The 27731-nt window shown below is 43.1% G+C and overlaps 1 protein-coding gene across 3 annotated transcripts in view; it reads left to right on the forward strand.

Moving 5' to 3' along the window:
* The window catches only part of LOC129703593 (cytoplasmic protein NCK1-like), a 143674-nt gene that overhangs the window by 28581 nt on the left and 87362 nt on the right, over positions 1-27731 (forward strand). The window contains exon 1 of one of the 3 annotated variants that reach the window (XM_055646187.1): positions 10180-10281. The exons of the other annotated variants lie outside the window; for them this stretch is intronic. The gene's annotated coding sequence lies outside the window, so the exon portion shown is untranslated. Of the gene's footprint in view, positions 1-10179; positions 10282-27731 lie in introns of those variants that run through there. 3 annotated transcript variants of the gene reach the window in all.

Raw genomic sequence — 27731 nt, forward strand, 5'->3', positions numbered from 1 at the left:
CCTGTTGTGGCTCAGAATATGGGAACAAAGAACGGCAGATGCTAGATAATACATGAAAGGACACAAAGTACTAGAGTTGGAAGAATCTCAACCCGAAGCATCACCTATCCATGTTCTCCAGAGATGTTGCCTGACCTGCTGAGTTACTCCAGCACTTTGTCCTTTTTCTCTTCTGGTTCAACATCTATTGATAAAAGCAGAAGTGACTTTCAGTCTCTTTCAGTCATTTTGATTCAAGGGTGATTTGGGGAAAACAAGGTAATGTGTTTGTAGGTTGAAGATGCCTGGGTGTGTGGTTTTATTTTGAATTGTAATGCCGAAGTTACACCCCAGCCCGCTCACTGAGCTAAATGAGAAAGGATGTCAACTTGATCCATCATCTAGGCACTGGGAGGGTGGGGTTAGAGGTTCAAGATTGGAGACCAAGCTCTGTATCTTTGCATTTCGAAGCCACTTAGGAATGGGTGTCTGAACAGAAGACGGACACAAAATGGTGGAGTAATTCAGCGGGACAGGCAGCATCTCTGGAGAGAAGGAAATGGGTCGACATCCTTCTTCAGACCAAAGATCTTATAGCGGAGCAAGATGGGTTACTCTCACGCAAACGCGTAGTACGCTCATGGGCGGATTCATGGGTGATTATAGGACCCATTTTAGCGACCAGTCCCCGCTATCTTGTTCCGCCATCTTGCTTCCGGCCAAAGATCGGATCTTTGTTTCCACAGCGGGGAGAAGGAGTGAACGGCCCGGGGCAGCCGGGAGAGGAAGTGTGGGGTACGGGACAGCGGGGAGAGGGAGTGTGGGGCCCGGGGCAGCGGGGAGAGGGAGTGCGCGGCCCGGGGAGAGAGATTGTGCGGCCCGGGGCAGCGGGGAGAGGGGCACAGGAGTGGGGGAGACATTGTAGTGTGGGGGCAGGCGAGGGAGTGCCGGGGGGGGGGGGGGGGGGGGGGGGGGTGGATAAGGCCTAATGTGTGTGAAGTTACGGGGAGGTTTACAATATTTCTTATTTAATGTCCCTTGTCTAGTCTGAAATAAAGTTCATCATTGGATCAGAAAAAATATAATTGTGTGTGTTATATGATTATATACATTTATATCACATTCATGTATGTGTGTTTATAAACATTTTATTCTTTAACAAGAATTAACAGAATTATGAACTAACAGAATTATGAATCTAACCCTATATCACACACAAAATCTTCCCCCGCAATGTCAATTACCCTGCGAGTTGGGTAGGTTCCGGTTACTACAAAATCAACTCAAACACTGCTTGTGAGCCATTTAAAAATAAATGATTTAAAAAACATTAAAAAAGACAATTACCAGTCAAATTTTATTCTTGACAAGAAGTATGAACTGACAGAATTATGAATCTAACCCTATATCACACACACACACAAACTGTTGCCCCGCAACATTGATTACACTGCGAGTTGGGTCGAGTCAGGTAGGTGCCGGTTACTAAAATGGGCGGGGAAAAATGCCCAGGATCCCCTCCGTAGCGTACTACACGTCAGCCCATTGTATTTCGCAGGAGTAGCCCATCTTGGTCTGCTTTAAGATCTTTGCTTCAGACTGAAAGCAGTACGTGGATTCCACAGCCCCTTGCTGCCTCCTTTGTCCTTGGTCAATGTCCTCTTTCCTCTAGGCACCCTGTACCTTCCTCCTCGCCTTGATGTCTATTGGACTGCTTGGTCCTAAGTTACACATTTTTTTAAATGTCCCCTCACTCGTGCCCGAGTGAATCCATGGATAGTGATTGTGAAGTTATGGTATAATTATTAAGCCAACAATGTTCCAAACAGCAGTGCCTCATGGTAACTTGAGTTGACTCAAAAGTCTATAAAGTATTGTGGAATCAAGCCAGGTTCATAGTTTATTTTGGAAAGAACTGCCTGGAGATAAGTTTAATGTGTGGAATTTCCTCAATGTGTTTGAAATCTTAGATCTAAGAGGACTTTGACAAGTACTTGTGAGCACATGCAGATTTCTTTGAGCAGGAAAACTGTAATAAGTAAAATGAACAGGGAGACCAAGAACGTGACTAATTTGTGCGTAACATTCCACGCTAAAATACACATTGGTCCTTCTCAGAGGCTAACTTCAAATTATCTGCGATTGTTTGCGCTTTTTTTCCTTAAGATGCTTTCTGGCAATTGTATGCATTCTTGATGTTTGAGTTGTGTTTTACTGGCTGGGAACAGTTGCAAAGATGAAACACGAAATGACTGGTTCAAATATTTCTGTGGGTGAACACATTCCTGATGTGAATTCTGTTTTGCACAACAAAACAAACATTTAAATCTAATAGCTCCTTTTTGAAATGTGTGTTTTGTTGCAAATATTTAGAATGGAAACATTTGGACAGAAATTGTTTATGTGTATTTTGTTGCTTCTCCGCTCAACATCAAAGCATATGTGTGTTGGCTGCCTCGCGCCAAAACCAAAGTGGTGGATTAGGATGCTTTAATTACACAATCTTTGATTTTTAATAACCCCTTTTCCTACTTTTTTTAAACTGTCATTCCAATTAAGTTACAAGTAGTAACAGGACTGCCACGCATCGTAACAAGAAAGAAACATAAGACTTTAAGGAAAGGAGAAATATGAGATGGGTGCTAAATCATGGAATGATACTGGAACAGTATTTCCTGCAATGTAACTTTCATATTGAGAGGTTTAAGAAACAGTCTAAAGGATGAAAGAGGCAGTGAAAACGCAAGAGTTAAAGAAGATTTGGGATATAGGTCTGAGAATAGATTGCAACAGATTGGGTCAGAAAGATTTAGGAATTTAATTTGTGGAGCATGGGTCTCTTTTCTCCTGGAATAAAGCACAGTGAATGGAACAATGCAATGAAGCAGCCAGGTTAAATTGATTCATGGTCTGTGTGGGCAGAAGAGACTTCATACTGCTTCTCTATACTAAATGTCAGGTGTGACGTAAGGAAATGCGCAGTTACGTTACAAACAGTGGTTATAATGTTTATATCCTGATATTTTAAAATGAATGTATTGCTGTTTAAATGTACTTGGCTTCTGAATTTAAGCTGAGTTTCCAAAATGGGAGATGGTGTGAGGCAATATCAGGTTCAGATTGGGGTGAATCAAACAGTATTATATAGTATTAAACTGGGCAAGTTCCAAAAGATCGGTTTATTTGAACAAATCAGTTTATGTCCTGCCTGAATCTCTTGCTATCTTTGATCATCTAGTGTTCTCCATAATGTTTGGGACAAAGGCAAGTCATTTATTTATTTGCCTCTGTACTCCATAATTTGAGATTTGTAATAGAAAAAAAAATGACATGTGGTTAAAGTGCACATTGTCAGATTTTAATAAAGGCCACTTTTATATATTTTGTTTTCGCCATGTAGAAATTACAGCAGTGTTTATACACAGTCCCCCATTTCAGGGCACCATAATGTTTGGGACACAGCAATGTCATGTAAATGAAAGTAGTCATGTTGAGTATTTTGTTGCATATCTTTTGCATTCAATGACTGCTTGAAGTCTGTGATTAATGGGCATCAAATGTTGCTGGGTGTCTTCTCTGGTGATGCTCTGCCAGGCCTGTATTGCAGCCATCTTTAGCTATTGCTTGTTTTGTGGGTTAGTCCGCTTCAGTTTATCTCTTCAGCATATAAAAGGTATGCTCAATTGTGTTCAGATTGGGTGATTGACTTGGCCACTCAAACATTGACCAATCTTTAGTTTTGAAAATTTCCTTCGTAGCTGTAGCAGTATGTTTGGGATCATTGTCTTGCTGCAGAATGAACCGCCGGTCAATGAGTTTTGAGGCATTTGTTTCAATTTGAGCAGATAGGATGTATCTATACACTTCAGAATTCATTATGCTACTACCATCAGCAGTTGTATCATTAATGAAGGTAAGTGAGCCAGTATCTTCAGCAGCCATAGATGCCCAGGCCATAACATTGTATTGTAGTTGGGATCGAACCCACACAGTATGAACTGCATGCGCTGTAAGTTAGCAACTCTACCGCTGCTCCACCGTGCCACCCTTCTTGAATCATGGATAATGGGAAGAGCGCCCCGATCTTTACCCTGTCATGATCTTGTACATCTATCAAATATCTTCAACCTCATTGCTCCAAGGGGAACAATTCAATTTCTGATCCCAATCTCAGAACAGAGAACCCGCATACCTAAACCATTCTAATGAATCTATGCTGGTTCCTTTCTAAGACTTTTGTAACATCTGCTAGCTATTAAAGCGAGTCCAATTCTGATTGTGGCCTAACCATTTTTTCTACATGTTCAACAGAACCTCACTGCTTTTGTACCCTGGTCATCCATTTCCCCAGATCACATGCACTTTACAAGCCACCATCTGAGCATGGCCTTCTGCTTTCAAGGAAAAGTGCAGAAGCATACATTGTATGTTATTTCACACCTTTTCAAATCTTCCTTTAGTCCATATTGTTATTCTCAATTCATTTTTGTTAAAGTGTATCATTTAGCACATTTCTGCATGAAATGTAATCTGCCACGTGTCTGCTCATTCTGCCAACTTGTGTCACCAGGCTGTCTATTGTTGATCTCATTTCAATTTGACATTATCTCCAGATATGGACATTTTAAATCATTTTAAGATTAACATTATTATGTATAATGTATTTACATGCATATACCCTTCAGTTCCCATTTTCTAGATTTTTGCACCAAGCCCGATCATTTGTTGTCCCTCTGTTTCAAAAAAAATTCGAACCACTACTTGCTCTGCCTCATTAACAATGACCAGTTAAGTAGTATTTTGGGTTACACAAAAAAGCAAACTCAGCGGGTGCAGCAGCATCTATGGAGCGAAGGAAATAGGCAACGTTTCGGGCCGAAACCCTTCTTCAAGGGAATAGGCAACGTTTCGGGCCGAAACGTTGCTGCTGCACCCGCTGAGTTTCTCCAGCTTTTTTGTGTAACCTTCGATTCTCCAGCATCTGAGTTCCCTCTTAAACACAAGTAGTATTTCCTTCCTGATTGGAAATGAGCAAAGTGCAAAAATATCCTTTCCTTGCATTTTTACTATCCTGTTGTAAGTTAGGGTACTGCAGATTTTGTGATTTTCCTTGCTCTTTCCTTCTGAAATGCTTATTGGCAGATGTAATGACTCTGAACTATGTACAGCTGCATTTTAGACAGCTTCAGGAAAGCTTTTCTAAATTGGTCCGTGATCCTAGTTTTAAAAAAAAGGTTTGTAATCTGGTTTGTGTTTTCTCTATTTGTGCTATTTCTGCAGTTGTTTAATCTTTCTCAAACCTGCTCCATCTTATTTCCTGTGCTCCAAGCTAAATATCCTTTTGGATGGTTTATTTATTTTTCTACTGCCGTGTTTAAAAATAGTCTGTCCCTTTGCTCTTGTTAACTTCCTCATGATTTTTTTAAATGTTTGACTCTGAATCATATTTACAGGAGCTGCACTCTATTCATCTTGGACCTTGTATTGGGAAGTGAGCTTGGTCAGATGATTGGAGTTACGGTGGAAGAGCATTTTGGAGTCGGTGATCATTTTTATTCGTATGGCTGTATGGTGACTACACATTTCACTGTACCAATTGGTACATGTGACAACTAAATGTATCTTGTATCTCCATACGCTTTGAGATTGAGTGGATAGAGCCCTGGATGTTGGGGGAAGATGCTTAATTGGGGCAAAGCAGATTACAATGACATTACGCAGGGGCTAGAGCGGGTAGATTGGGGGCAGTTGTTTTTGGGTAAGTCGACAGCTGACATGTGAGAGTTGTTTAAAGGCCAGCTGATCAAAGTGAAAGATCAGCATGTTCCAGTAAGGAGGGAGAAGGACAGCAAGGCAAGGGAACCGTGAATAACCAAGGAGGTTGTCAATTTGATCAGGAAGAAAATGGAAGCATATGTCAGGTTTAAGGTGTCATTAGTTGGGGCTTTTGGGAAATGTAACGAATCGGGAAGAAGGGACAAAAGGGGCCAGGAAATGTCATTGGTAAATCGAATTAAGGAAAATCCCAATGCTTTATTTATGTTGAACATAAGAGGGTGACCAGGGAGAAGGTCAGACTGCAAGGATAACTTGAATGATCTTTGCTTGCTGAAGGGTGTAGGCGAGGTGCTAAATGAGTACCTTGAATCTGTATTCATCAAAGAGCAAGTCTTTGGAGATAGTGAGATTAGTGTGGAGAATATGCATATGGGGGGGGGGCAGTTTGAGATGCAACTTTATAGGACTTTGGTTATGCTGCATTTGGAGTTTTGTGTGCAAGTCTGGTTGCTCTATTACAGGAACGATTTAGAGGTTTTGGAGAGGGTGCAGAAGTGGTTTATCGAGAGCTGCCTGGATTAGAGGGTTTCTGCTGCTAGGAAAGGTTGGGCAGACTTGGATTGTTTCTGGAACCTCAAAGATTGAGGGAAGATGATAGAGATATATAATTATGGGAGACGTAGACAAGGTGGACCGAACCTCTTTCTCTCTTCACAACTTAATTCAATTTTATGCAAGAGTCTTCCTCATTTTGCACAATGTCTGCCACGTGTAACTTTGCAGTAACACCCTTGGATGTTTGGCCTCATTTGTACAGTTAGTAGTAAATTGCACTTTATACTTTATCCATACTTTATTTAACACCTTCTCCAAGCATATTCCATTTGTACCTTCCCTTGTCTCCTTCCTCAAACATTTTTGTAAATTGCTCTTTTAACCAGACTTCCCTGTAATTTTCACGACTTGCATCTCTTCTATAAATATCTGTGGGTGCTACTGAATGTAAAGTATCTTTGAGTGGCAACATCTTCAATTGGATAGAATTATAATCTCAACTTTCTCCTGCCCTCGCAGCATGGACGTTTCAAAGATGTTATCTATTTGATATATGAAAAGCAGACCTAAAGATGTGGCCACAATCTGCATTGTAAGGTTCCAACTAAAAGTGCTGGAATTGTTAAAACAGGTGCACAACCTTTTATCCGGTGTTCCAGAAACCGAAAAGCTCCGAAAACCGGCCATTTTTTTCCAGTGTCGTCTGCGCACCAAAGCTCGCGTTTGGCGCCAAACTTGACCCAAAACGACCCACGGTCAACCCAGGTCTGTACTACTGTAGCGGCTGCCTCCTCCCTGGAGACCGGGAGACGCTTAAACATCTGTAAATCATTGCTTAAATGTTAGTCAGTTAGTTTGGAGGGCTTTTATGTGAAGGGGGGTGAAGGGGTAAACTTTAATTCTTAGTCCCCTACCTGGTCGGAGAGGCGGGGAGCGGTCAATGCCTTACCGGGTCGCCGTGCAGTAAGCTCCGCAGCGCTGTGGCCGTTGGGCTGCGGGCGGCGCCAGTTGTAGCTCCGACCCCGGCAATTACCCTGGCTGCGAGGCGCTCCAAATCCAGCGCGGCCCGCGGTGTGCAAGCAAATGTATCGGGAGTCGGCAGCGTGCAGCGCTGGACCAGCGGGGAGCGGGCAATGCCTTACCGGGTCGCCGTGCGGCAAGCTCCGGAGCGCTGTGGCCGCCGACACACAACATCGCGGAGCGTCGCTGGTTTGGAGCCGCTGGACTAGAGTTGCCAGGGTTAATCCAACCGGCGCCGCCCGGACACGGAGCCCCCAGCTTCCAGCGACGCTCCGCGATGTTGTGTGTCGGCGGCCACAGCGTTCCGGAGCTTACCCGGTAAGGCACTTCCCCGCTGGTATCCCAGCGCTTCGACTCCCGACATTAAGCTGTTACCCGAAGTTCGCTGGATTTGGAGCGCCTCGCAGCCAGGGGTAGAGTTGCTTCGCAGCCTCTTGTTGGCTCCGCGAGGTTGGGAGTCGCCGCCAGGTAGGTAGGGGACTAAAATTAAAGTTTCCCCCTTCACCCCGACTCCACCACCACCACATAAAATCCCTCCAAACTAACTGACTAACATTTATGCAATGAGTCTCCCGGTCACCCGGGAGGAGGCAGTCGCTCCAGACTTTTCAAGCCGCCCGCGCTACCTACCTAATCTACGCTAAAAATCTTCCATTCTGAAATCCGAAAATGTCCGAAATCCGACAAGTGTCTGGTCCCAAGGCTTTCGGATAAAAGGTTGTGCACCTGTACCACTTGTTGCTTTGCAGCTCGTGAGATATTAGTGCAGCAAAAATGATTTTTGCAATAATTTGCTTCAAACAAAATTGATATTTATTCGAGGCAGTAAGCATCTCTTCAAAGACCCTATGGAATTTATATAAACTGCTATTTATAAACATTGTGGGTGGGATATAATTATTAATAAGGCAAATGTGCAAGGAAATATTGATTGTGACTGTCATTAGAATGTCCTACATATAATAAATGTGTTTCTGGACTAATTTAATAACAGGACATTTTGATATTGAATTTATAATGACTTGTTACTAGGCTTTTGAGGTTAATTGTTAGAAGTTCATCTATGTGCAATCGACTTTGTTTGCAGCCTCTTGTTGGCTGAAAGAGAAACTGCTATAGAGCTGAAAAATAATCTACCCCATAACAATATGTTCCAACAACAGGTGAAAGATATCGGCAGCAACATTTAATTAACAATCACCTTTTGAGAAATGATTTTTGCTTTTTGTTATGAAATGTTTATCATAGTCTTTAAGGATAAAAATGTTAATCTAGGGAAAAAGTAATCCAGTAAACCACACCTACAATTATAGCTGTTTTGAGGCCTAATTGGCATGTTTTGTTAAAATACTCAAATTGCATGAGTACATTAAATGGAAACAATGGGTCTGTATAGAATGGCAGCAAATTGCAATTGTATCCGAAAGATATTGTCAAAGAATATGTTCTTTGTTTTCAACAAAAAACGCTTGAGACTTGTGGGGGAAGAGAAAAAGACTGAGTGATAATAAATTGCAGATAACAGACCGTATAGACAGTTTCGCAAGTCTTAACAGCCCCATCTTGACATATTTTGCTTTGGAGTGTTTTGAGCATTTTCAACATTTAAACTCTTTTCCAGAATCTCTTGTATTTGTCTCTTCAATTGTGTTTTTTTGTGCTGCTGCTGCCTCTTCCACATTTTGCTGTCCTGATTCTCTGCCAGCAAGTCCCATTCTTCATATTGCATAAATGTTATGTCACCCAGAGTCCTGCTGACCGATAGCAGTACTTGCCCACCATTATCTGTTCAATCAGAATGGGCACTATTAAAAAGAAAACATTGAAAAGAGTCAACCCTTCTCTCTCTAGCCTTCTCTTGCCTCAAAGCATTTGCTGTTGTCCTCCAGCAACCCTCTTGAATACTCTTCCAAGCTCTGCAGTCTGTGTATAAATTATCTCCTTAAATCCCCCATCTCTCCACTTCTCAACCCCTCCACTTTTAACACCATCCATCGCATTTATATTTTCTTTATGTATCGCATTATATACCAACTTCCAAATGTTTTAATCGGTGTCGAGCGTTATTGCTCAATGGTCTGTTTGGACTAAATTATGTGCTGTTTTATAGGCGCATTTAAATTGAGGTTTCCTGTATTAATTTTCTAAAATGTTTCACTGAAATAAACTTGCTCAGTTTACCCTCTGTTTGGTCTGACCCACATTTCTCTGTTGCGATCCTGTTATTAATTTGATTTCATGATCAAATTCTGCAGGAACAGTGTTTGCATTGGTCAGCCCACTCACTCCCTTGCTGCTTGTAAGGTTAATTCTGCATCCCCATTCACATCATTGCTGCACAAGGCAAGTTGTGAGATTTTGTATTTGGTAGCACATTGTTTCCACGAAGTTGGTGCGATTTGTCCAATTCGCATGAGGAAATTTAATGTCTCCAGCTGCCTACTTGCTATAGCTAATTACATTGGGGAAGTCACAGTATTGGAAGCTACTGCTTGTTGTATCTTTGTTAATCCAAACTATTTAGAGGGAAAAGATTAAAAATGAAGTTGAGTTCTCAAGTCTCTGGTATGTTTACTGATGTGTGGCTAGCTGCTTCCTTCACCAAGGCTTCTGAACAGTAGCAGGCAACAACAGCCTCACTTCCACTTTGAGGTTGGTTGCAACTGTACCCAGAACAATTGAAGATGCAAATTTAAATGTTATTGTATTCCATCAGCCTTAATTTTATGCACCTGTAAAATGCACATGCCAATTTCTTCCTTGCCTCATTATTTTCCCTATCCATAGGTTTTCAATTTAAGGTGGCTCGGCATTTTCAGCAAAAGCTAGTTGTGGGTGTTAAAGCCAGCAGTTGTACCGTTGTTAAAATGTTGGGCTGTATGGTAGCTTCCTGTGCAGAAGGTTCATTGATGTAAAGCGGTGACGTTCTAGCACTTGCTTCTTGAGTAGGTAAGCAGTAATTTTTATTTTTTTATTTGCATGGATTCTGTGAAATGTTTGCCATTTAAGTCTATTGTAATCCATTCTCAATTTGATGTTGAATTATTATTAAGTCTTTTAGAAAAAATAATTTTAAAGAATCACCTGGTTTTGTGTCTTGGGAGTTCCTTTGCACTATAAACGTATTTTCTCCCCCCCCCCCCCCCCAACAACCTTGCTCTTGCTGTTTCGTGTTCTAACACATTGTTTCAGTTGTAAGGTACCTTTGAGCTATTTCATGTGCAATTGCTTTTATAGGAAAGTAACTTTCCTATCTTACATGCCATGGGTAAATTAACGAGTCTCGTAAGCATTCTTCATCGAGCTGTAAATCATTTTTACTGCTGATTCCAAACTACCTCATGGCGGGTGGGCGAGATATCCCAAAATCGATTTATAGCCAAGGGCACTTTTTTTGAAGTGCAGTCACATGTTTTGTAGGCAGCTATCCATTTGAACTTGTTTTTTTTAAAGGCTCTGATTTTGTTTGTATTGATCAAGGGCTAATTGTTGGTCTCGAAATCCAAAGAGCCTTTGTGCTCAAATGTTTTTCGTTATCTCTTCCCAGCTACAGAAATGAAGCATCACTGATTTAATCCTTTGAACAATGATAGTTGTACAACATGGGAACAGTCCCTATGGCCCAACCTGTCCATGCTGACCAACATGCCCCATCTAAGAAAGCACTTTGCCCATATCCTTCTAAACCTTTCCTATCCATATATTTCCAAATGCCTTTTTAAAATTTTATAGTATCTGCCTCAACTACTTCCAACAGCTTGTTCCGTATATATGCCACACTCTGCGTGAAAAAAGTTATCCCTCGGGTTCCTATTAGATCTTTTTCCTCTCACCGTAAGCCAATGCCCTCTAATTATTGATTTTGCCCTAACCTGGGACCAACACCTTTACCTCCTTAAAAGGCTTAGTATGTTCGGCATGTTCCCAACAACCCTTGATAATTTCTACCGATGTGCCTTCGAAAGCATCTTATCGGAAAACATCACAGCAAAGTTTGGGAACAGCTCTGTCCAAGACCACATGAAATTGTGGAATGTTGTGGGCATAGCCAAGACCATCTCATAAACTAGCCTCCCTTCCATTGACTCCCATCTACAGATCACGCTGCCCTGGCAACGCTGCCAACGGAAGCAAGGACCAGTCTCACCCCAGTCAATCCCTCTTCTCCCCTCTCCCATCGGGGAACATGTACAGAAGTTTGAAAATGCTTACCTTCAGATTCAGGAACAGTTTCTTCCCAGCTGTTATCGGGGAAACTCAGCAGTTCTCTTGTCAGCTAGAGTGGGATGCCACTTCCTCCACAAGTCTCAATAGGATCCTCTACAACGATGAAACCAAGCATAGACTTAGCGACCGCTTTGCCGAACACTTGCATTCGGTCCACCAAGGCCTGCTGGATCGCCCCGGTTACGAACCGTTTTAACTCTTGTTCTGATTCCCATACTCTGAGTTCTGCAGCATCCTCTCTCGCTGCTCCCCCTCTGATTCCTCCTGCTCTCTGACTATCTTTCATTCATTGTTATTTATCTCTTTACATCATCATCTATCTCTTGTTTCCCTTTTCCCTGACTAGTCTGAAGAAGGGCTCGACCCAAAACGTCACCCATTCCTTCTCTACAAAGATGTTGACTGTCCTGCCTAGTCTCTCTCCAGTGTTTTGTGTCTATCTTTGATTTACACCAGCATCTGCAGTTCCTTCCTACCCATTCCCATACTAATCTTTGTTCTTTGCAGAGCGAGGTCACATGCAAACTGGAAGAATAACACCTCATATTCCACTTGGGTAGTTTACAGCCCAACAGCATGAGCATCCCCCCCCCCCCCCCCCCCCCCCCCCCCCCCCCACCCCATTTGGACTGGCACAATTTTTACCTTCCCACTCCACTTCTACCTACATTCCTTCATTTAGCATCACAGTTTGCAACTCTTCAAATCCTCTTGTCACACACCTGCCTTTTCAGCTTTGGCCTTTGTCCAACCAGCTGCTGATCACCCCACCTGGATCCATCTATCCGTTGCTAGTCCTTGTTCTGCTCCTTGTATTCCAGCTTTCTTCTTTCTCTCCTGCCTCTCAACACGGCCAATCAATCTGAAGGGTCCCGGCCAAAATATCACCTATCCATGTTCTCCAGCGATGCAGGCTTACTCCTACACTTTGTCCTTTTTTTTGGCGAAACTGCATCTGCAATTCCTTGTTTCTAGGTGTATCTTTGTGTAATTTTCTGCAAGTCTACTGGTAAAAGGTTGTATAAAGGTTGTTGGATAACATTCTTTTGAGGAATGAAAAAGGTTGAAGGATCCTCAGAAGCAGTGTTAATGGTGCAGGAATGAGACCATTCAATTATTTGCGATGTTTGTGACCCGTTGAATGTGATAAATCTAAGCTGTGCCATGTTGGAGAGAAATAGCATGAAACAGTTGTGTAAGATTCTAAAATTGGCCGAATGATGACTAAACTTTGATATATTGGTTGCATGTCACCTGAATGCGGTTTTGTTTTGCTTTTTAAAAATAGGAAACTGTTGTATAAATATCCTGTGGAAGTTTAGTGAATAGTATTTTAACTGTGGGCCTGTTTGAAAACTATGTTGGATATTTTTAATCAACTAGTACCTTGTAGTGAGGGAAGAATTTAACATTTTGAAACCGACAAACATTTAAAAAAAAAGTAACTTTTGGTAATGAATGTTTACATGTCAGGTGCATTCAATCAAAATGTGCCTGAACAGTCAATTAATTTTAACGTGGATTTTGATCTACGATGCATTCAAACAAAAATGTGGATAATTTTCTGCTGATTTTGAATCATTGAGTTTCTATAGGCCTTGGAGTACTGGAGCCCCTTGCAACTATTCCATCATCCATTGTTAACCCTTGCCACTCCATTTGGTTCTATGTCTCTTCTCCATCAGGAAGCTAAACCTTGTTTTTATGAATGGGTGCAGTCCCATTGCCTTCAATGTCAGCACTGAAATAGTTTCTCTTTACCATATTCTTTTCAAAGTCCTAAAAATGTAAATCAAATCAATCCTTAAGTTTCCATCTGAAGGAAGTGATCGAATTTATTGAATGTCTCCATGTATTAAAACTCCATGCCCAACGGTAGAGTTGCTGCCTTAGTGCCAGAGATCCTGACTACGGGTGCTGTCTGTACGGAGTTTGTACGTTCTGCCCGAAATCTTCGGTTTCCTCCCACCCTCCAAGGACATAGGTTAATTGGCTTGATGTAATTGTAAATTGACCCGAATGTGTGTAGGATAGTGTTACTGTCCAGGGACCGCTGGTCGGTGCAGACACTGGGCTCGTGGGCCTGTTTCCGTGCTGTAACTCTAAGACAATGTTTTCTTTCCGTTGCAATTGCTTTGCATGCCTAATATATACTTGTTTATTCTGCAGCGATAAGGGCCTTTCATATTAGTCTTTAATCTTGACTTGGCTAACTTGTTTCCTTTTTTATTCTAGAGCACTAGTTATAAAAGGTAGTAACCCTTGAGGCTTGATTTGTGACAATTTTGAATGACTGGAACATTTACTGTGACCAATGGAATATTTCCCTGCTTGGTCCTTGTTTGTGGCCTTGATGTTACAAATAAACAACATATATGGAGCCTTTGAATGACAGCCCAGTTTCACATTGAAACTGGCAATCAAGAACCTAAATCTCCCTCATCCACTTCCATAAATCAGAAGCCGAGAAACTATTTGTAAAACCACCTGTCATTGCTCCAGCACAAATCCACTTTAGACATCATTTAGAAGATTCTGCCTAAACTACTGAATAGCTAAGCACATTAATCTTCCTGGCTGAGCTGGCTGCCCATGGCTTTGTAAGGAGGATTAACAAGCAAATGTTAGCACATTGACTTGAAACATCAAAGCTATGCAATACTGTATTTTAGTTGTATATTGCCCTCTTGGCACTTGTAGAATTGATTTAGCTGGAATGAGCCTCCCTCAGCTGCACAGAAACATCACATAAATAGTGCAAGGCTCTGGCATACTGATAACAATGGGTCTCTTTTCCTGCATATCTCTCAAAGATTGAGCAAAAGATTAGAACAACACCATGTCTGTTGGGTATTTATTTGCTTCACTTCTCTTAATGGAAATTTAAATGTATGTATTAAAATCATTAAGTTAAATGATTTGCTGCTTGAGTGACAATTAGTTTTGTCAGTAAGTGATAGGAGCAGAATTGGGCCATTCTGCCCATCAAGTCTACTCTATCATTCAATCATGGCTGATCTATCTTTCCCCCTTAACCCCATTGTCCTGACTTCTCCCCCTAACCCCCCGACACTTGCACTAATCAAGAATCGGTTACCGGTGGGTGGAACGACTCGCGTCGCAGCCGTCTGTATTTTTATTTTTTTTTTGTCTCGTTTGAATCTAGTTTTTATTTTATTTTTTGTGTATGTGTGTGGGGGGAGGGGGGTGGGGGAAACTTTAAAAAATCTATCCCCTGCACGGAGAACCCGACCTTTTCTTGTTCGGTCTCCATTGTCGTTGGGGCCGAGCACCATGGGGCGGCCTCCAGCAGGAACGACCTAGGGCTCCAGTCGTGGAGCCTGCGGACCTACTCACCATCGCGGAGCTGGCCGAGTTCGGAGCGGGAGGAGCGGTGGTGGCGTGCTGCTGCGACCTGACCCCGGAGATTCGGAGGCTTACCGCAGGTCTGGCAGACAGGAACACCGGGAGCCCGCGGGTCCCTGCTGGGAGACCGCTTTTCAGGGCTTCCGCAACAGTGACTTCACCCGCCCGAGTTAGAAGAGTACCTGGAGCGGGGCCTTACATCACCGCCCCGCGCGGCTTGGAATGGCTAGCGCCCGCCGGGGGCTCTAACAGCAGGACCCGGAGCGTGGCCTTGCATCACCCGGCGCGGCGTAAATGGCCGCGGGACAATTACCATCGCCCGCCGGGGGCTTTGACTTTGACTCTGACATCGGGAGGGGAATGGGAAGTGCAGGGGAGAGAAGTCTTTGCCTTCCATCACAGCGAGGAGGAGATGCGCTGTGATGGATGTTTGTGTAAATTGTGTTGTGTCTTGGTTCTTTTTTGTGTGTATGACTGCAGAAACAACATTTCGTTTGAACACCAATGGGGTTCAAATTACAAATAAATTTTATTGTATTGAATCTATCTATCTCTGCCATTAAAAAATATCCATTGACAGCCTCCACAGATGTATGTGGCAATAAATTTCACAGATTCACCATCCTCTGACTGAAGAAATTCCTCCCTATTACCTTCCTAAAGGAATGCCTTTTAATTCTGAGGCTATGGCCTTTGGTCCTAGACTCTCCCAGTTGTGGAAATGTTCTCTCCACATCCGTTCCAGCCAGGCCTTTCACTATTCGGTAAGTTTCAATGGGGTCCCACCTCATCCAAAACTCCTTCTATACTCCTCATAAACTGTCATAAACAGAAGTTCTCCAGGGTGGTGCGAGGAAAAATACAAAGCAGCTACCTGCGTTCCCTTCAGGAGATGGGAGAACTACTGAGAAAGAGACTGGACACAGTCTGTCATAGCTAGAGGCCCTTGTTCGATCCCGACTGCTGGTGATGTCTGTATGGAATTTGTACGTTCTCCCCGTGACCTGCGAGGGTTTTTCCCCAGGTGCTCCGGTGTCCTCCCACGCTCCAAAGACGCAAAGGTTTGTAGGGTAACTGGCTCATTAAAAATTGACCTTGGTGTGCAGGATCGTTCTAATCTGTGGGGACCGCTGGTCGGTGTGGACTTGGTGGGCCGAAGTGCCTCGGTCTGCACTACATCTCTAAACTAAAACTAAAATTAACTCTGCAACTCTCACGCCTCTTGATGGTGACAAGAAACCAGAAGATCTTTAAGAAACTCGCATAGGCTCAAAATGAAATTGCTAAGTCCACACAGTCAGCACCTGGTATAAGAATTGAACATGCTTATCTGGTGGGGCAAAGCCACAGCTCTAATAACTAGACAAGGGTTCTGATATGCAAAGCTGTAAGAGTATGAAATTTATCAGAAACCAATTGGTCATTTTTTTTTCTTACTGAAATAATAGTAAACCAACAGAATAACTCTTGTACATGTCGGTTTAGAATCGAAACATACAAAGGTTGGTTCAGTAAAGGGATCAGAATTAATAACATACAAATAGGGGTAGATGGTTTGTCCAATGAGGCTCTTCAGCAGTTCATGAAGATCATGGTTAATGTTATTTTTGGCCTCTACTCTAAACTCGTGCTTCCTGTATCTGTCTTGGTCGTAAATATAATTAATTTGCCAAATTGGATTAGAAGGAGCTAGGAGAATAGAACTCCCAAGTAAGTATTGGATTTGCATGAGCCTTCAAGGCTGCAACTTGCAGTGAGACACAAAGTTGGAATAACTCAGCGAGGCAGGCAGCATCTCTGGAGAGAAGGAACGAGGAGTGATTTTTCAGCTCGAGACCCTTCTGACCTGAAACGTCACCTGTTCCTTCTCTCTAGAGATGCTGCTTGTCCCGCTGAGTTACTCCAACTTTTTGTGTTGATCTTCGGTTTAAACCAGCATCTGCAGCTCCTGCCTACACACTTGCAGGAGTTGTTGTTGGAGTAAAATGTCAAAGCTCAGTATTGATAGGATAGTCTGACATTCCAGTGGGATATCTGTCCCTTTAATTCTATACAGCTCGGACCTGATATAGGATGGTTACTATTGGGGTTTTATGTTATAGAAAATGTGTTTCTTAAAAATGATTTTGCTTGAATGTTTTTATTGGTTTTGTTTTCATGTGTTTTAATTTTCAATTAAAGTACTGTAAATAATTGCATTTATTAGTGGTTCTGAATATTAGAACATTTTGGTTTCCAGCAGTGCCTCTTGAACTTTGAAGCAAGGCTCCATTCCTAGTTTTATCTTCTATCGAATGCTAGCAGTGCATTCTTGTGTATGGGTTCAGTAAAAGCCACATATCTGGTTCCTGAATCAATTGCCTTTGTCATGCCTCATTCACAGAAGCCCTGCCCCCTTACTCTTAACTCTACCTAATTCAATTATTGTTCTTTTAGGTAGACAAAAGTGCTAGAGAAACTCAGCGGGTGAGGCAGCATATATGGAGACCCTTTTAGTATTCTTTTGCACCTCTTGGTTTTGCACTTGAATCGTGCACTGCTTTGTTTTGCAGTTGTGTATTTATTGGTGCATTTATCATTGCTATGTGTATTCTGTTTATTCTGAGAGCTTTGTGTGGTGTACGTGACAATAAGTTAATAAGTGAATCGAATGCTTGACAGACATGAGTGGAGATACTGGAATCTTGAGCAAAAGCCAAACTTCTACTGGGTCAGGCAGCTTTTGTGACTGGAAGTTTCTCTGGCATTGAGGTCTTGCTGTTCGATTCCTGGATGTTGAAGGAGCAGTGAGATCAGTAAATGCAGACAAATAGGGACTGTGGGCAGCAGGCCAAGACTATGACTCCATGCAAATCTAACTGCGGCAGAGATGCCTCGAGATTCACAAGCTGAGCAGGACATGAATTTCAAATCTGTAGGTGACCAAACAACTCATTCTCCACTTAACACGAGAAACTATGCTCACAGAATCTACCCTTACGAAAGCCCTCGTGTGTTTAAGTCAGATGGGTTGACAGTCCTCTTCAGTTTAGTTTATTGCCCCACATACAGAGGTCAGTTAAAAGCTTTTGGTTGCGTGCTAACCAGTCAGTGGGAAGACTATGCAGATTACAATCAAGCCACTCATGTGGCCCATTGCCGTGGAATCCCTTCCCTTATTTTGAGGGATGTCTCCACCACACCCTGTACTTAGAAATACAACGAAATTAGGAGAGCTACTCCTGATCAGTGCAACCAAAACATGTTAAAACAAGATAAAAACACAACCAATTACATCCAATACGTTATTTAACTGCTTGAAATAGTAGATAAATTATATTTATCACACCCAGGTAGAACATTGCACTTTAAAATGTAATAAATACTTTAAAATAATTAACTAATGAGAAATATTAGCTGAGTGGTCTGTTTATAGTGGAATGGATGACAGCATCTCTTCATGTCATGTGGATATTTGAGCAATTTGGATGGCCCAGGGAAAGAAACTGTTCTTGAGTCTGTTTGTCTGGCTTTTGATGCACCTGTACCACCTACCAGAGGGCAGGAGGTTGAACAGGAACTGTCCAGGATGGGAGGGGTCCTTGATTATTTTCCTGGTTCTGCAGAGGCACCGAGAGCTGGAGATGTCTTCCAGGGAAGGCAGAGGGCAGCCGATGATTTTCTGGGCAGTTTTGATCACTCTCTGCAGGGCTCTCCTGTCTGCTGCTGAGCAGCAGGCAAACCACACCGTGATACAATATGCCAGCACACTCTCAATGGTGGAGCGGTAGAAGGCCACCAGTAGCTTCTCCTCTAAACTGTTCTTCCTTAGCACTCTCAGCAGACCGGGAGAGGTCCTCCGCGATGTGCGTTCCCAGGAATTTGAAGGTGGAAACCCTCACGACACAGTCCCCGTTGATGTAGAGCAGGGCATGGTCCGCTCTGTGCCTTCCTCTGTAGTCGATTACCATTTCCTTTGTTTTGCTGATGTTAAGTGCCAGGTTGTTTGCAGAACACCACTCTGACAGATTCAGGATCTCATCTCTGTACGCTGCCTCATCTCCTCCTGATATGAGTCCGATCACCTGCAAATTTAATAATGGAGTTTGTGGAGTGGATGTGAGTGCAGTCATAAGTATATGGAGCGTAGAGGAGTGGACTGAGCACACATGCCTGTGGAGAACCAGTGCTGAGTGTAAGGGTGGAGGAGCAGTGGGAACCAGTCACATTGTTGTTCAGGCAGTGCAGATGTTTGTTGCCTAATATTTGTGTGTTGCAAAGTGAAGTCTTATTCTCAGGCTGTCATTTTAAAAACAGCATCTCTGCATTCTTTGTTCAAAAATAACTCTTGGCCACCAAGGCAATTTCTTTTCTGACGAAATGAATTCCCCATGGGGGAAATGGACCATGTGAGATAGTGATGGCAGGAATGCATTTGCTTTTCGGGTTCGTCAACATGTTGGGAAGATCAGCTGGAAAAAAAAATGGTAAAGATCTTTTAAGAGTACACTTTATTTCAAGGGAATTGTAGCACATGTTACAAAACAGCAATTTTGAATTGCTTCATGAGTAGTTTTTTTTTGTAACTTGATAAATTCTCAGTTTAAGTGTTGAATCTTCACATCCTCCGTCTGTTGAGACTAATGGTTTTTTGGATGATTTCAAGTTTACACTTGTAGGTGTTTTTAGCATGTCTGGGTTGGTGAAAAGTAACTGGTTTGTCTTGGGTGGCCTAGAAATATGAAGACATCTTTAAAGTTTCTCCAATGAATAAATAATAAGATGCGTTGCTGTTTAAACATGAAATAAATAAACCAGCTGTATACAGAAAGTTCTTAATTATTCTGTCAACTTGTAGTGAGAATTTATGGTATTTTTTATTACGTTAAACTACAATGTAAGATGTTGATGTTATTTTTATGATTACAGGTTTTAAGCTTTTAGCAAGACATGCAGTTTTCTGCTGCATTTGTTATATGTTATTGACAGCTGTGGCAGGGTTTACATGGTATCACTTCGTCCAAGGTAAAACAGGGCACATAATTTCCAGATAAGTTCAATGCTTTCTTTATGCATGCCATGAAAGAGAGATGAATGATGCACCTACACAAGCCCTCATAACTCCTGACGTTGTGATCTTGGTCCCTGAATCTCGGAGCATCCTTCAAGAGGGTGAATGTCTGCAAAGCATCCAGCTGAGATGGTGTACCTGGCTGACTGCTGGGGACCTGTGCAGACCAACTCTCTCAAATATTCAAGGACACCATCACCCCCCCCCCCGCCCCCCACAGTCTGATGTTCCCATCCACTTCAATCAGTTTTGTTTGGTGGAAAGAAGAGCAGTGAGCTGCCTCTGACTATGAGGGCTTGTGTAGCACTTTCATCCAGCATAATAAAATGTGTTCATCGAAAGATGCAGCATGGAAAAGGCCCCTTCAGCCACAAGTCACGCTGGGCATTGATCATACATTCACATTTGTTTTGTTGTCCCACTCTCTGCATTGTGGGGGCATTTTACATCCTTGCATGTGTTTGGGATGTGGGAGCAGAGCACCCGGTGGAAACCTATGCTATCACAGGGAGAATGTGCAAACAGACAGCACCCAAGGCCGGATTGAACCTGGCTCTCTAGTGCTTCAGCAGCAACTATACTCGCGTCGTTCCCGCCCTACCTGCTTTAGGAGGCTGAATCAATTCTTGCCTTGGAAAAGACATGGTTCTGCTTCATTTTGTCTATCAGCACATCGGGTTAAAAGCCGATGCTATCTCTGCTCTAGATCATTAGAATAATGCAGAAAATGTGTCGGGCCGCAGTTAAACGACTACAGCTTGGCGTTTAACACATTATTCTCAACTCATCACAACAATCATTACCAAGGCCTCTGTGCCACCCGTTGCAACTGGATCCTTGGCTTCCTCAACAGTAAACCTCAATCTGTGTGGATCGCTAACATTTTTTCCTTGCTGTCCATCAGCACAGGTGCACCGTAAGGTCATGTGCTTAGCCCCCTGCTCTACCCGTTACACCCAGGTCTGGCTAAGGTCAGCTCCAATGCCGTTTAGTTTATCTTGAAGCACTGCTTAAGGAGGTGGCATCTTTCATCAAGGATCCCTACCATCAGGCCATGTCCTCTTCTCATTGCTACTGTCGTGCAGGAGGCACTGAGGTCTTTGGTTTTGGGGACAACTGTTTTTATATAACCATCAGGTCCTTGAGTATATGTGCACAACCATAATACTACATCAGCAAAGGAACACTAATACCCACCTCTTACACTAAATTGACTTGTTTCTAATTGTGCTTTTGCACTAATGTCTTGTTTTGCAGTTTTTGGTGCCTTGTTCAATTTTTATTTTATTTTTTTATTTTTGTGTGCTTAACTGTGCCTATGATGCTGCTGCAAGCAAGATATTCATTTTACCAGTACTTTACTGGACTTGCACAAATGACAATGAACTCAATCTGACAACTTGGAAAAATACATTTTTCCAGCAGTGCAAGAGGGAAGCTTCGGGGTGGGGGGGAGAAGGGAGGCGGCGGTGGCGACAAGAGGGAGGCAACGGTGAATGTGTTTGTCAATGGGCAGTGACCTGATGGGCCACATGGTAGAGTTATGATTACATTTTCAAATTTGACACTATTCTAAAGAAATCGAGAGCAGCACTTTTGTAAATAAGATTTTTAAAGTGGTAATTTCAGATGAAGACTTTGCATGATTGTCAGTTCTAGGGGAGATATTGGATTGAGTTGGACTAAATTACTGAATATAAGGTATGTACACAATGTGCTCTCGCCAACTGAGGCTATTGGTTTGGTTGTGTTCCTTGGTGCTCCAATTGTGACCCAAGCTAGATTAAGTAGTGAAAGGCATAGATGGGGTGTATGTGGAGAGGATATTTCTCCTAGTGGGATAGTCTAGTACCAGAGGTTTTTGGGATCCAAAATCTGTATGACTATATTTCTTGCCCAATATCCATCACCCAACAGGAACTTATCTAAACCTACCATTATTTGTATATTTCTGCTCTACCTTACTTTGCTTTAGTTAAACAAGTTAAGTTTCTCAAACTTAACCTTGTAGCCAATTTTCCCAATTGAGTTATCAATGAAGAACAGAGCAATTCAACATGGGGAGCAGTATGCACATCAGATACTTTGAATATAATTTTTTCCCTCGTTCTGCTGACTGCTCAGCAATATTGCTGCAAGTGAGAATCTATTACAAAAAGTGGTGGTCACTGCCTTGAACATGGGTATCTTCCCACCAAAGGGATCTAAAGGAGGCACTGCCTCAAAAACACTGCCAACAAAGGCCCACACCACCTGGACACACTCTCATTTCACACCTACTATTGAGGTGGTGGCACAGGTGTCTGGAAACTATGACCTCCAGGTTCAATAACAGCTTCTTACCGACAACCATCAGGCTCATGAACACCACAACACTAACTAGCCTATGAACCATGAACAGTTTCACTGAGTGCTTTTCACATTAATATTGGAGTTTTTTTAAATTATTGAATGTGTTGTTTATTATTCTATCTACAAGTACTGTATTTACCTTTGTATCTTTGCATAGGTCTGTTTTTCTGCTGCAAGATATTCATTGCTCCACTGTCGGTACATTTGACAGTAAAACACTCCTGATAAGTGTATTAGACTTATGGACAATTTGGTGAGATTCGAGAAGATGTCAAAAAGATGACCATTTGATACATCTTAATTTAACTAAGTCAGAGCTTCAGCAGGAGAGAGCCAAAGTCGGTTAATATGCTGAGGAGCCATAAATAATTCATTTCTGTGGTGAATAATAGATGGAATAATAGGCACAACTTTGCTTAAAGTTAATAGCTAAGAAATTTAGGTGCAGTCCAAGTGTTACTGAAGGAATAAATGAATGGAATAAGTGGCAAAACTACAAGAGTTAAACAGCACAGCTGAATGATGGCCTAGATATTCAGTCCTAGTGGGAGATGCTAAACATGATATTAGTATGGTACGAATCAGTTCCACTGCCACGAGAAATGAATTTCCAGTCAACTTTGATCTTTAATGAATTGAGGCAAATATCTGCAATTTATGAATTTTATAATTAAACGGCATTTATTCAAAGTCAGATTTCATCTAAATAAAGTTGTTTCCTTCTCATTGATTCCATTAGGAGTATCTTCCAATGACAAAAGGAGTTTACAAATTTGTCCAGTATTTTTTCTGCACAGCCACAGGAGTTCCTGAATGGGTGTGACCAGGCTTCCCTGTCCATAGGGCCAATGCCCAAATACCTCGGAGTAGACATTGAGGGCACAGGAGGCCAGACTCCAGTTTCCCTCTCTTCTCCTACCGGCTTCGCTCCCCGTCACCGGCTCCATCATCCCAGTCGCATGCATTGATTCTGCTCGGCACGCTCCCCCTTCCAGGCTGCGGTCTAACAGCAGCTAAATTGTATTTCAAACAAACATTCCAACTTCGTTAGAACTTGAGGGGCTAGGTTACTATATAATTATGCTTGAGCTTTGCACTCTTTAATTTGGTAAATTGCATGTTGCCTCAATGCAACCAACCTCACACCCACTGCAAGTTTTATTTGGCTCCCCTCTTAACCCAGATGTTTGTATTATTCCTGCCCCAAGGCTTCTGTGTTCCAAGTTGGTCATAATGCCACGTGCTGACTTTTAATGAGATCATCTTGTGAAGTTGATAATTTTCCTTCTAACTATGTGAGACAATGTAACTATTGATGGCTATCACTTTTCTAAAGAAATATGCTTGACGCCGTTTGTTAGATGACAATTTATCTTTGATATGTCCTTATCAGTCACTACATTTGGGGTTAGCTACCAGTTAATTTCTGGCCACAATGACCACATTGATTTGACCTCCTATAACATAACTGTGCTCTTCTTAAATCAATGGGAACCCGAGAGGTAACTTCACGCAAAGGGTGGTAGGTATATGGAGCAAGCTGCCGGAGGTGGTAGTTGGGGCAGGTACTATTGCAACGTTTAAGAACCATTTGGACAGGTATAAGGATGGGGCAGGTTTGGAGGGATATTCACAATTTGCAGGCTGGTGGGACTAGTGTAGATGGGACATGTTGGCCGGTGTGGGCAAGTTGGGCTGTAGGGCCTGTTTCCATGCTGTAAGACTATGGCTCTAAGCTAGGATACTGTCCGATTCACCCCTACCCCACTGAGAACATTGGACTATGTCTATGGAGCTGATGCTCAACAATGTGCTACAATGCGGAGAACTATATTCTGCAGCTCCTTCTGTATGTACCATCCTCTTGTGCGGTAAAGTTGCCCCATGAAACCCTTTTTTAAAATATTAACGGCAAGCAGAATAATTCTTGTTTTTTTTTTTCAGACTTCAGCACACAGCCAGCGATGCTGGATCTCTGGTGATCCAGTCTGCATTTGTGGTGAAAATCAATCCCTATCATAGTTTGTAGATTACTACTTGCTGATCAAAGTCAACATCAGCCTCTGGGATTAGCAAGGCTTGGAAGTTGGCAAAATATTAAGTAAATAAGTTATTATTGACCTTCACAAACAGTAATTCCTTTCTACCAGGAGACCAAAGATAAGAAAACTTGGACTGGTCTGCTTATAAGCAACACTCAAAGTGCATGTCAGTCACTTTCCTACTCTATGTATTTCTTTTCATTGCAGATTTCTTGGCAGATTTTCTTGCAGTGACAAATTAGATACTTTTTTTGTTTTGTGATATTGTTAATTGTACCCACATCTGAAATGCGTTTGTGTGATCTTTTGAGAAGCTTGGATTTATTCCAGATGGAGAGAGAACTGAAATATATCAATAATTATTGAGCAAATTTACAGTGGAGTAAAAGCTCAAATGTTTAGATCTATGGATTTGAGTGAGCCCTTCAATAAATGGCTCTTTAAAAATTGTTCTAGAGCTTGGCAGCTTTCGTGCAAGTTATCCTAGACACACGCAAGCATGCAAAGATCCATTTCCCTGGGCCAAGTTTTTCCCAAGCCATAATTGAGCTGACAGCTGCGCAAGGCTACATTTTTGTATAGTCCCAAACACAAATGCCAAAGGTTTAAAAAAAATTTTTTTTAAAGTGACTGTTTACCCTGGGGATTTGATAATAATAACGAAACCTTGAGATTTTTTTGTCGGAGGCAAAAACTAAGATCATATAGGTTTTTGCGTAAAACCACAGTTTCTAGTTATGTACGTGGGGCAATTTTTTTTTTTTCCTTGGGATATTCTAAACATGCACATTCAAAGTGCAAGCTGATGATTATTTTCCCCCATTATTTCCCCTATTAACTGGGGAGAAAGAATGAGATGAGGAGGAGCAAAGAAGCTCTTTCTCTGGATTATGTTAATGTTACCCAATGTTAATGTTACCCAAGTGTGACATGCACTTCCACTTTGTCCCATTTTTATTTTGAAGGATTTGCCAATGTCAGAATATAGTGAATGGGGCCACTAGCTGGTGAGCCCTTGGACCACATTTCCACAATATTTTCAAATGTGCCACATTAAAACAAAGTTTATGGAGTAAATATACTGGTAAATTCATAAAAAGAAAGATCCATCAATTGAGAACAGTTGAAATGCCTTAGCATGTAGGTACCATGTGTATGTTCAGACCCACAAAGACCTTCACCACTGAGCCTGCTCCTGCTGCTACCATCGGGAGAAGGTGCAGGAATCTGAGAACCATGACCTTCAGGGACAAGGCTAGTTTCTTCCCTTCAAGCATCAGAATCTTGAACCACGTGGCACAACCCAGCCTTAGCCACAATCAACTGAACTTTGTTTTGGTTCCACTATGTACTTCAGCTTGCACTACAATGGTCTGGTTACCTAACATTGCTGATTGGTGTATTGATTGTTGTACAGGTGCACAACCTTTTATCCGAAAGCCTTGGGACCAGACACTTTTCGTAATTCAGAATTTTTCGGCTTTCGGAATGGAAGATTTTTAGCGTAGATTTTAACGGCTGGCGTAGTGGTAGAGTGCTCGGCTCATATCCGCAAGGTCGTGAGTTTGCGCCTCGATCCCGGCAGTTACTCGATCGCGAGTTTGAGTCTTCAATGTAGTTTTTTCTTGCAGAATAGGAGAGAATAGGGAGGGTTAGGCTGGGATCATTCTCTGCGAGATAATCTTAGTGCAGGAGACAAGTGTAGGAGAGGTGTACTGACTGTGTGGGCAGAACTTTGGAAGTGATTGCCCACCATTCCCAAAAGCCGCTGTGTCTCCCTGTCCCTCCAACTCCAGAGGAATCCACTCCCCGATGGGCCACTACGGCGACAAGTGGCACTTCGCCCACAGCCCGAGCTGCGCCCCCTCATCCGCAACCCGGGTTCCTCTGGAGTTGGAGCGGGGCTGGGCTAGAGTTGTTGCTGGCTGTGAGTCTCTGGGATCTCCGTGCTTGCAGTGGGCCTGGGGGTCGGTGTCCCAATGAGGGGGCGCAGCTCGGGCTGTGGGCGAACTGCCACTTGTCGCTGTAGCGGCGCATCGGGGAGCGGCTTCTGGTGGTCCTGACGTCTCTCAGCTCCTGTCCAGGGGGACAGCCGGAGACGTCAGGACCAACAGGAACCCGCTCCCCGATGCGCCGCTACAGCGACAAGTGGCAGTTCGCCCACAGCCCGAGCTGCGCCCCCTCATCCGCAACCCGGGTTCCTCTGGAGTTGGAGCGGGGCTAGGCTAGAGTTGCTGCTGGCTGTGAGTCTCTGGGATCTCTGTGCTTGCAGTCCTGACGTCTCCAGTCACCCCTCTGGACTGGAGCTGAGACTGGGAACTGTACCGCCCTTGCCCCCTCCCTCTGCAACTGCAAACAACTCCACAGTTCCCAGTCTCAGCTCCTGTGGCCGGAGACGTCACATCCCGAGCTGCGCCCCCTCATCCGCAACCTCAAGACCAAGACGCACCTTGCACACCATCAGCTTCGGTCCCTACGGGGAGCGTGTCCCTCTGGAATTGGAACGGGGCTGGGCTGCTGCTGGCTGTGGGTCTCTGGGATCTCCGTGCTTGCAGTGGGCCTTGGGGTCCGTGTCCCGTTGGTCCTGACGTCTCCGGTGATTGGCACTGACTCCGACGTGAAGACAGTGCAAAACCCCCGCGCCGGTGCAATGGGCGGGGAGCTGGAGAGGGGAGGGAAGGGGTCACACACATGGCCTGGAAGCAGAGGGGTGTAGGTGGGGTGAAACTTAAGGGAGCGACAATTTGCTGCTGCCTGCCCGCTGAGTTAAAAAGTTCTCATGCTGTGTATCGTGAGTCTACCGTGGGAACTTTTTAACAGCGGGCAGGCAGCAGCAAATTGTCAATTATTAACCATCCCGCACACTATACCCTCACCTTCTCTTTTATGAATGGGGATTTAGTTCCCCTTTCTTCGAGGACCGACCGGAGGTTCCGCTGTCACCTCTGCGGGCCGCCCTCGGTGAACGTTTTCAAGGACCTTTCTATAAGGACTGAAAAATGTCGCTATTCGGAGGTTTTCGTTATTTGGATCTTCGGATAAAAGGTTGTGCACCTGTATATTTGTTATTCCATTATGGGCCTCGAGCTGCAGCACGTAAGAATTTAATTGTTCTGCTCCTGGTGCATGTGATAATTAAACACTACTGACTTCTCTTGATGTGACACAGTGAATGAGTGTGCTTTTTGCACACTGCAGTGGTAATTGTAATAGTAACTCCAGCTCAAACCATTTTGGCCAGCTGGCATCTCTGACTTTTATTGTTTGAAATGATGCAGATAAATAATTCATGAATCAAGCCATGTTGTACTGTTACTTCTTGTCAGCAGGGAAATTTTCACTGGGGAAATGAAGTTTTATAA

The sequence above is a fragment of the Leucoraja erinacea genome, chromosome 14 (genome assembly GCF_028641065.1).
Source record: "Leucoraja erinacea ecotype New England chromosome 14, Leri_hhj_1, whole genome shotgun sequence".
Classification (NCBI taxonomy): Eukaryota; Metazoa; Chordata; class Chondrichthyes; order Rajiformes; family Rajidae; genus Leucoraja; species Leucoraja erinaceus.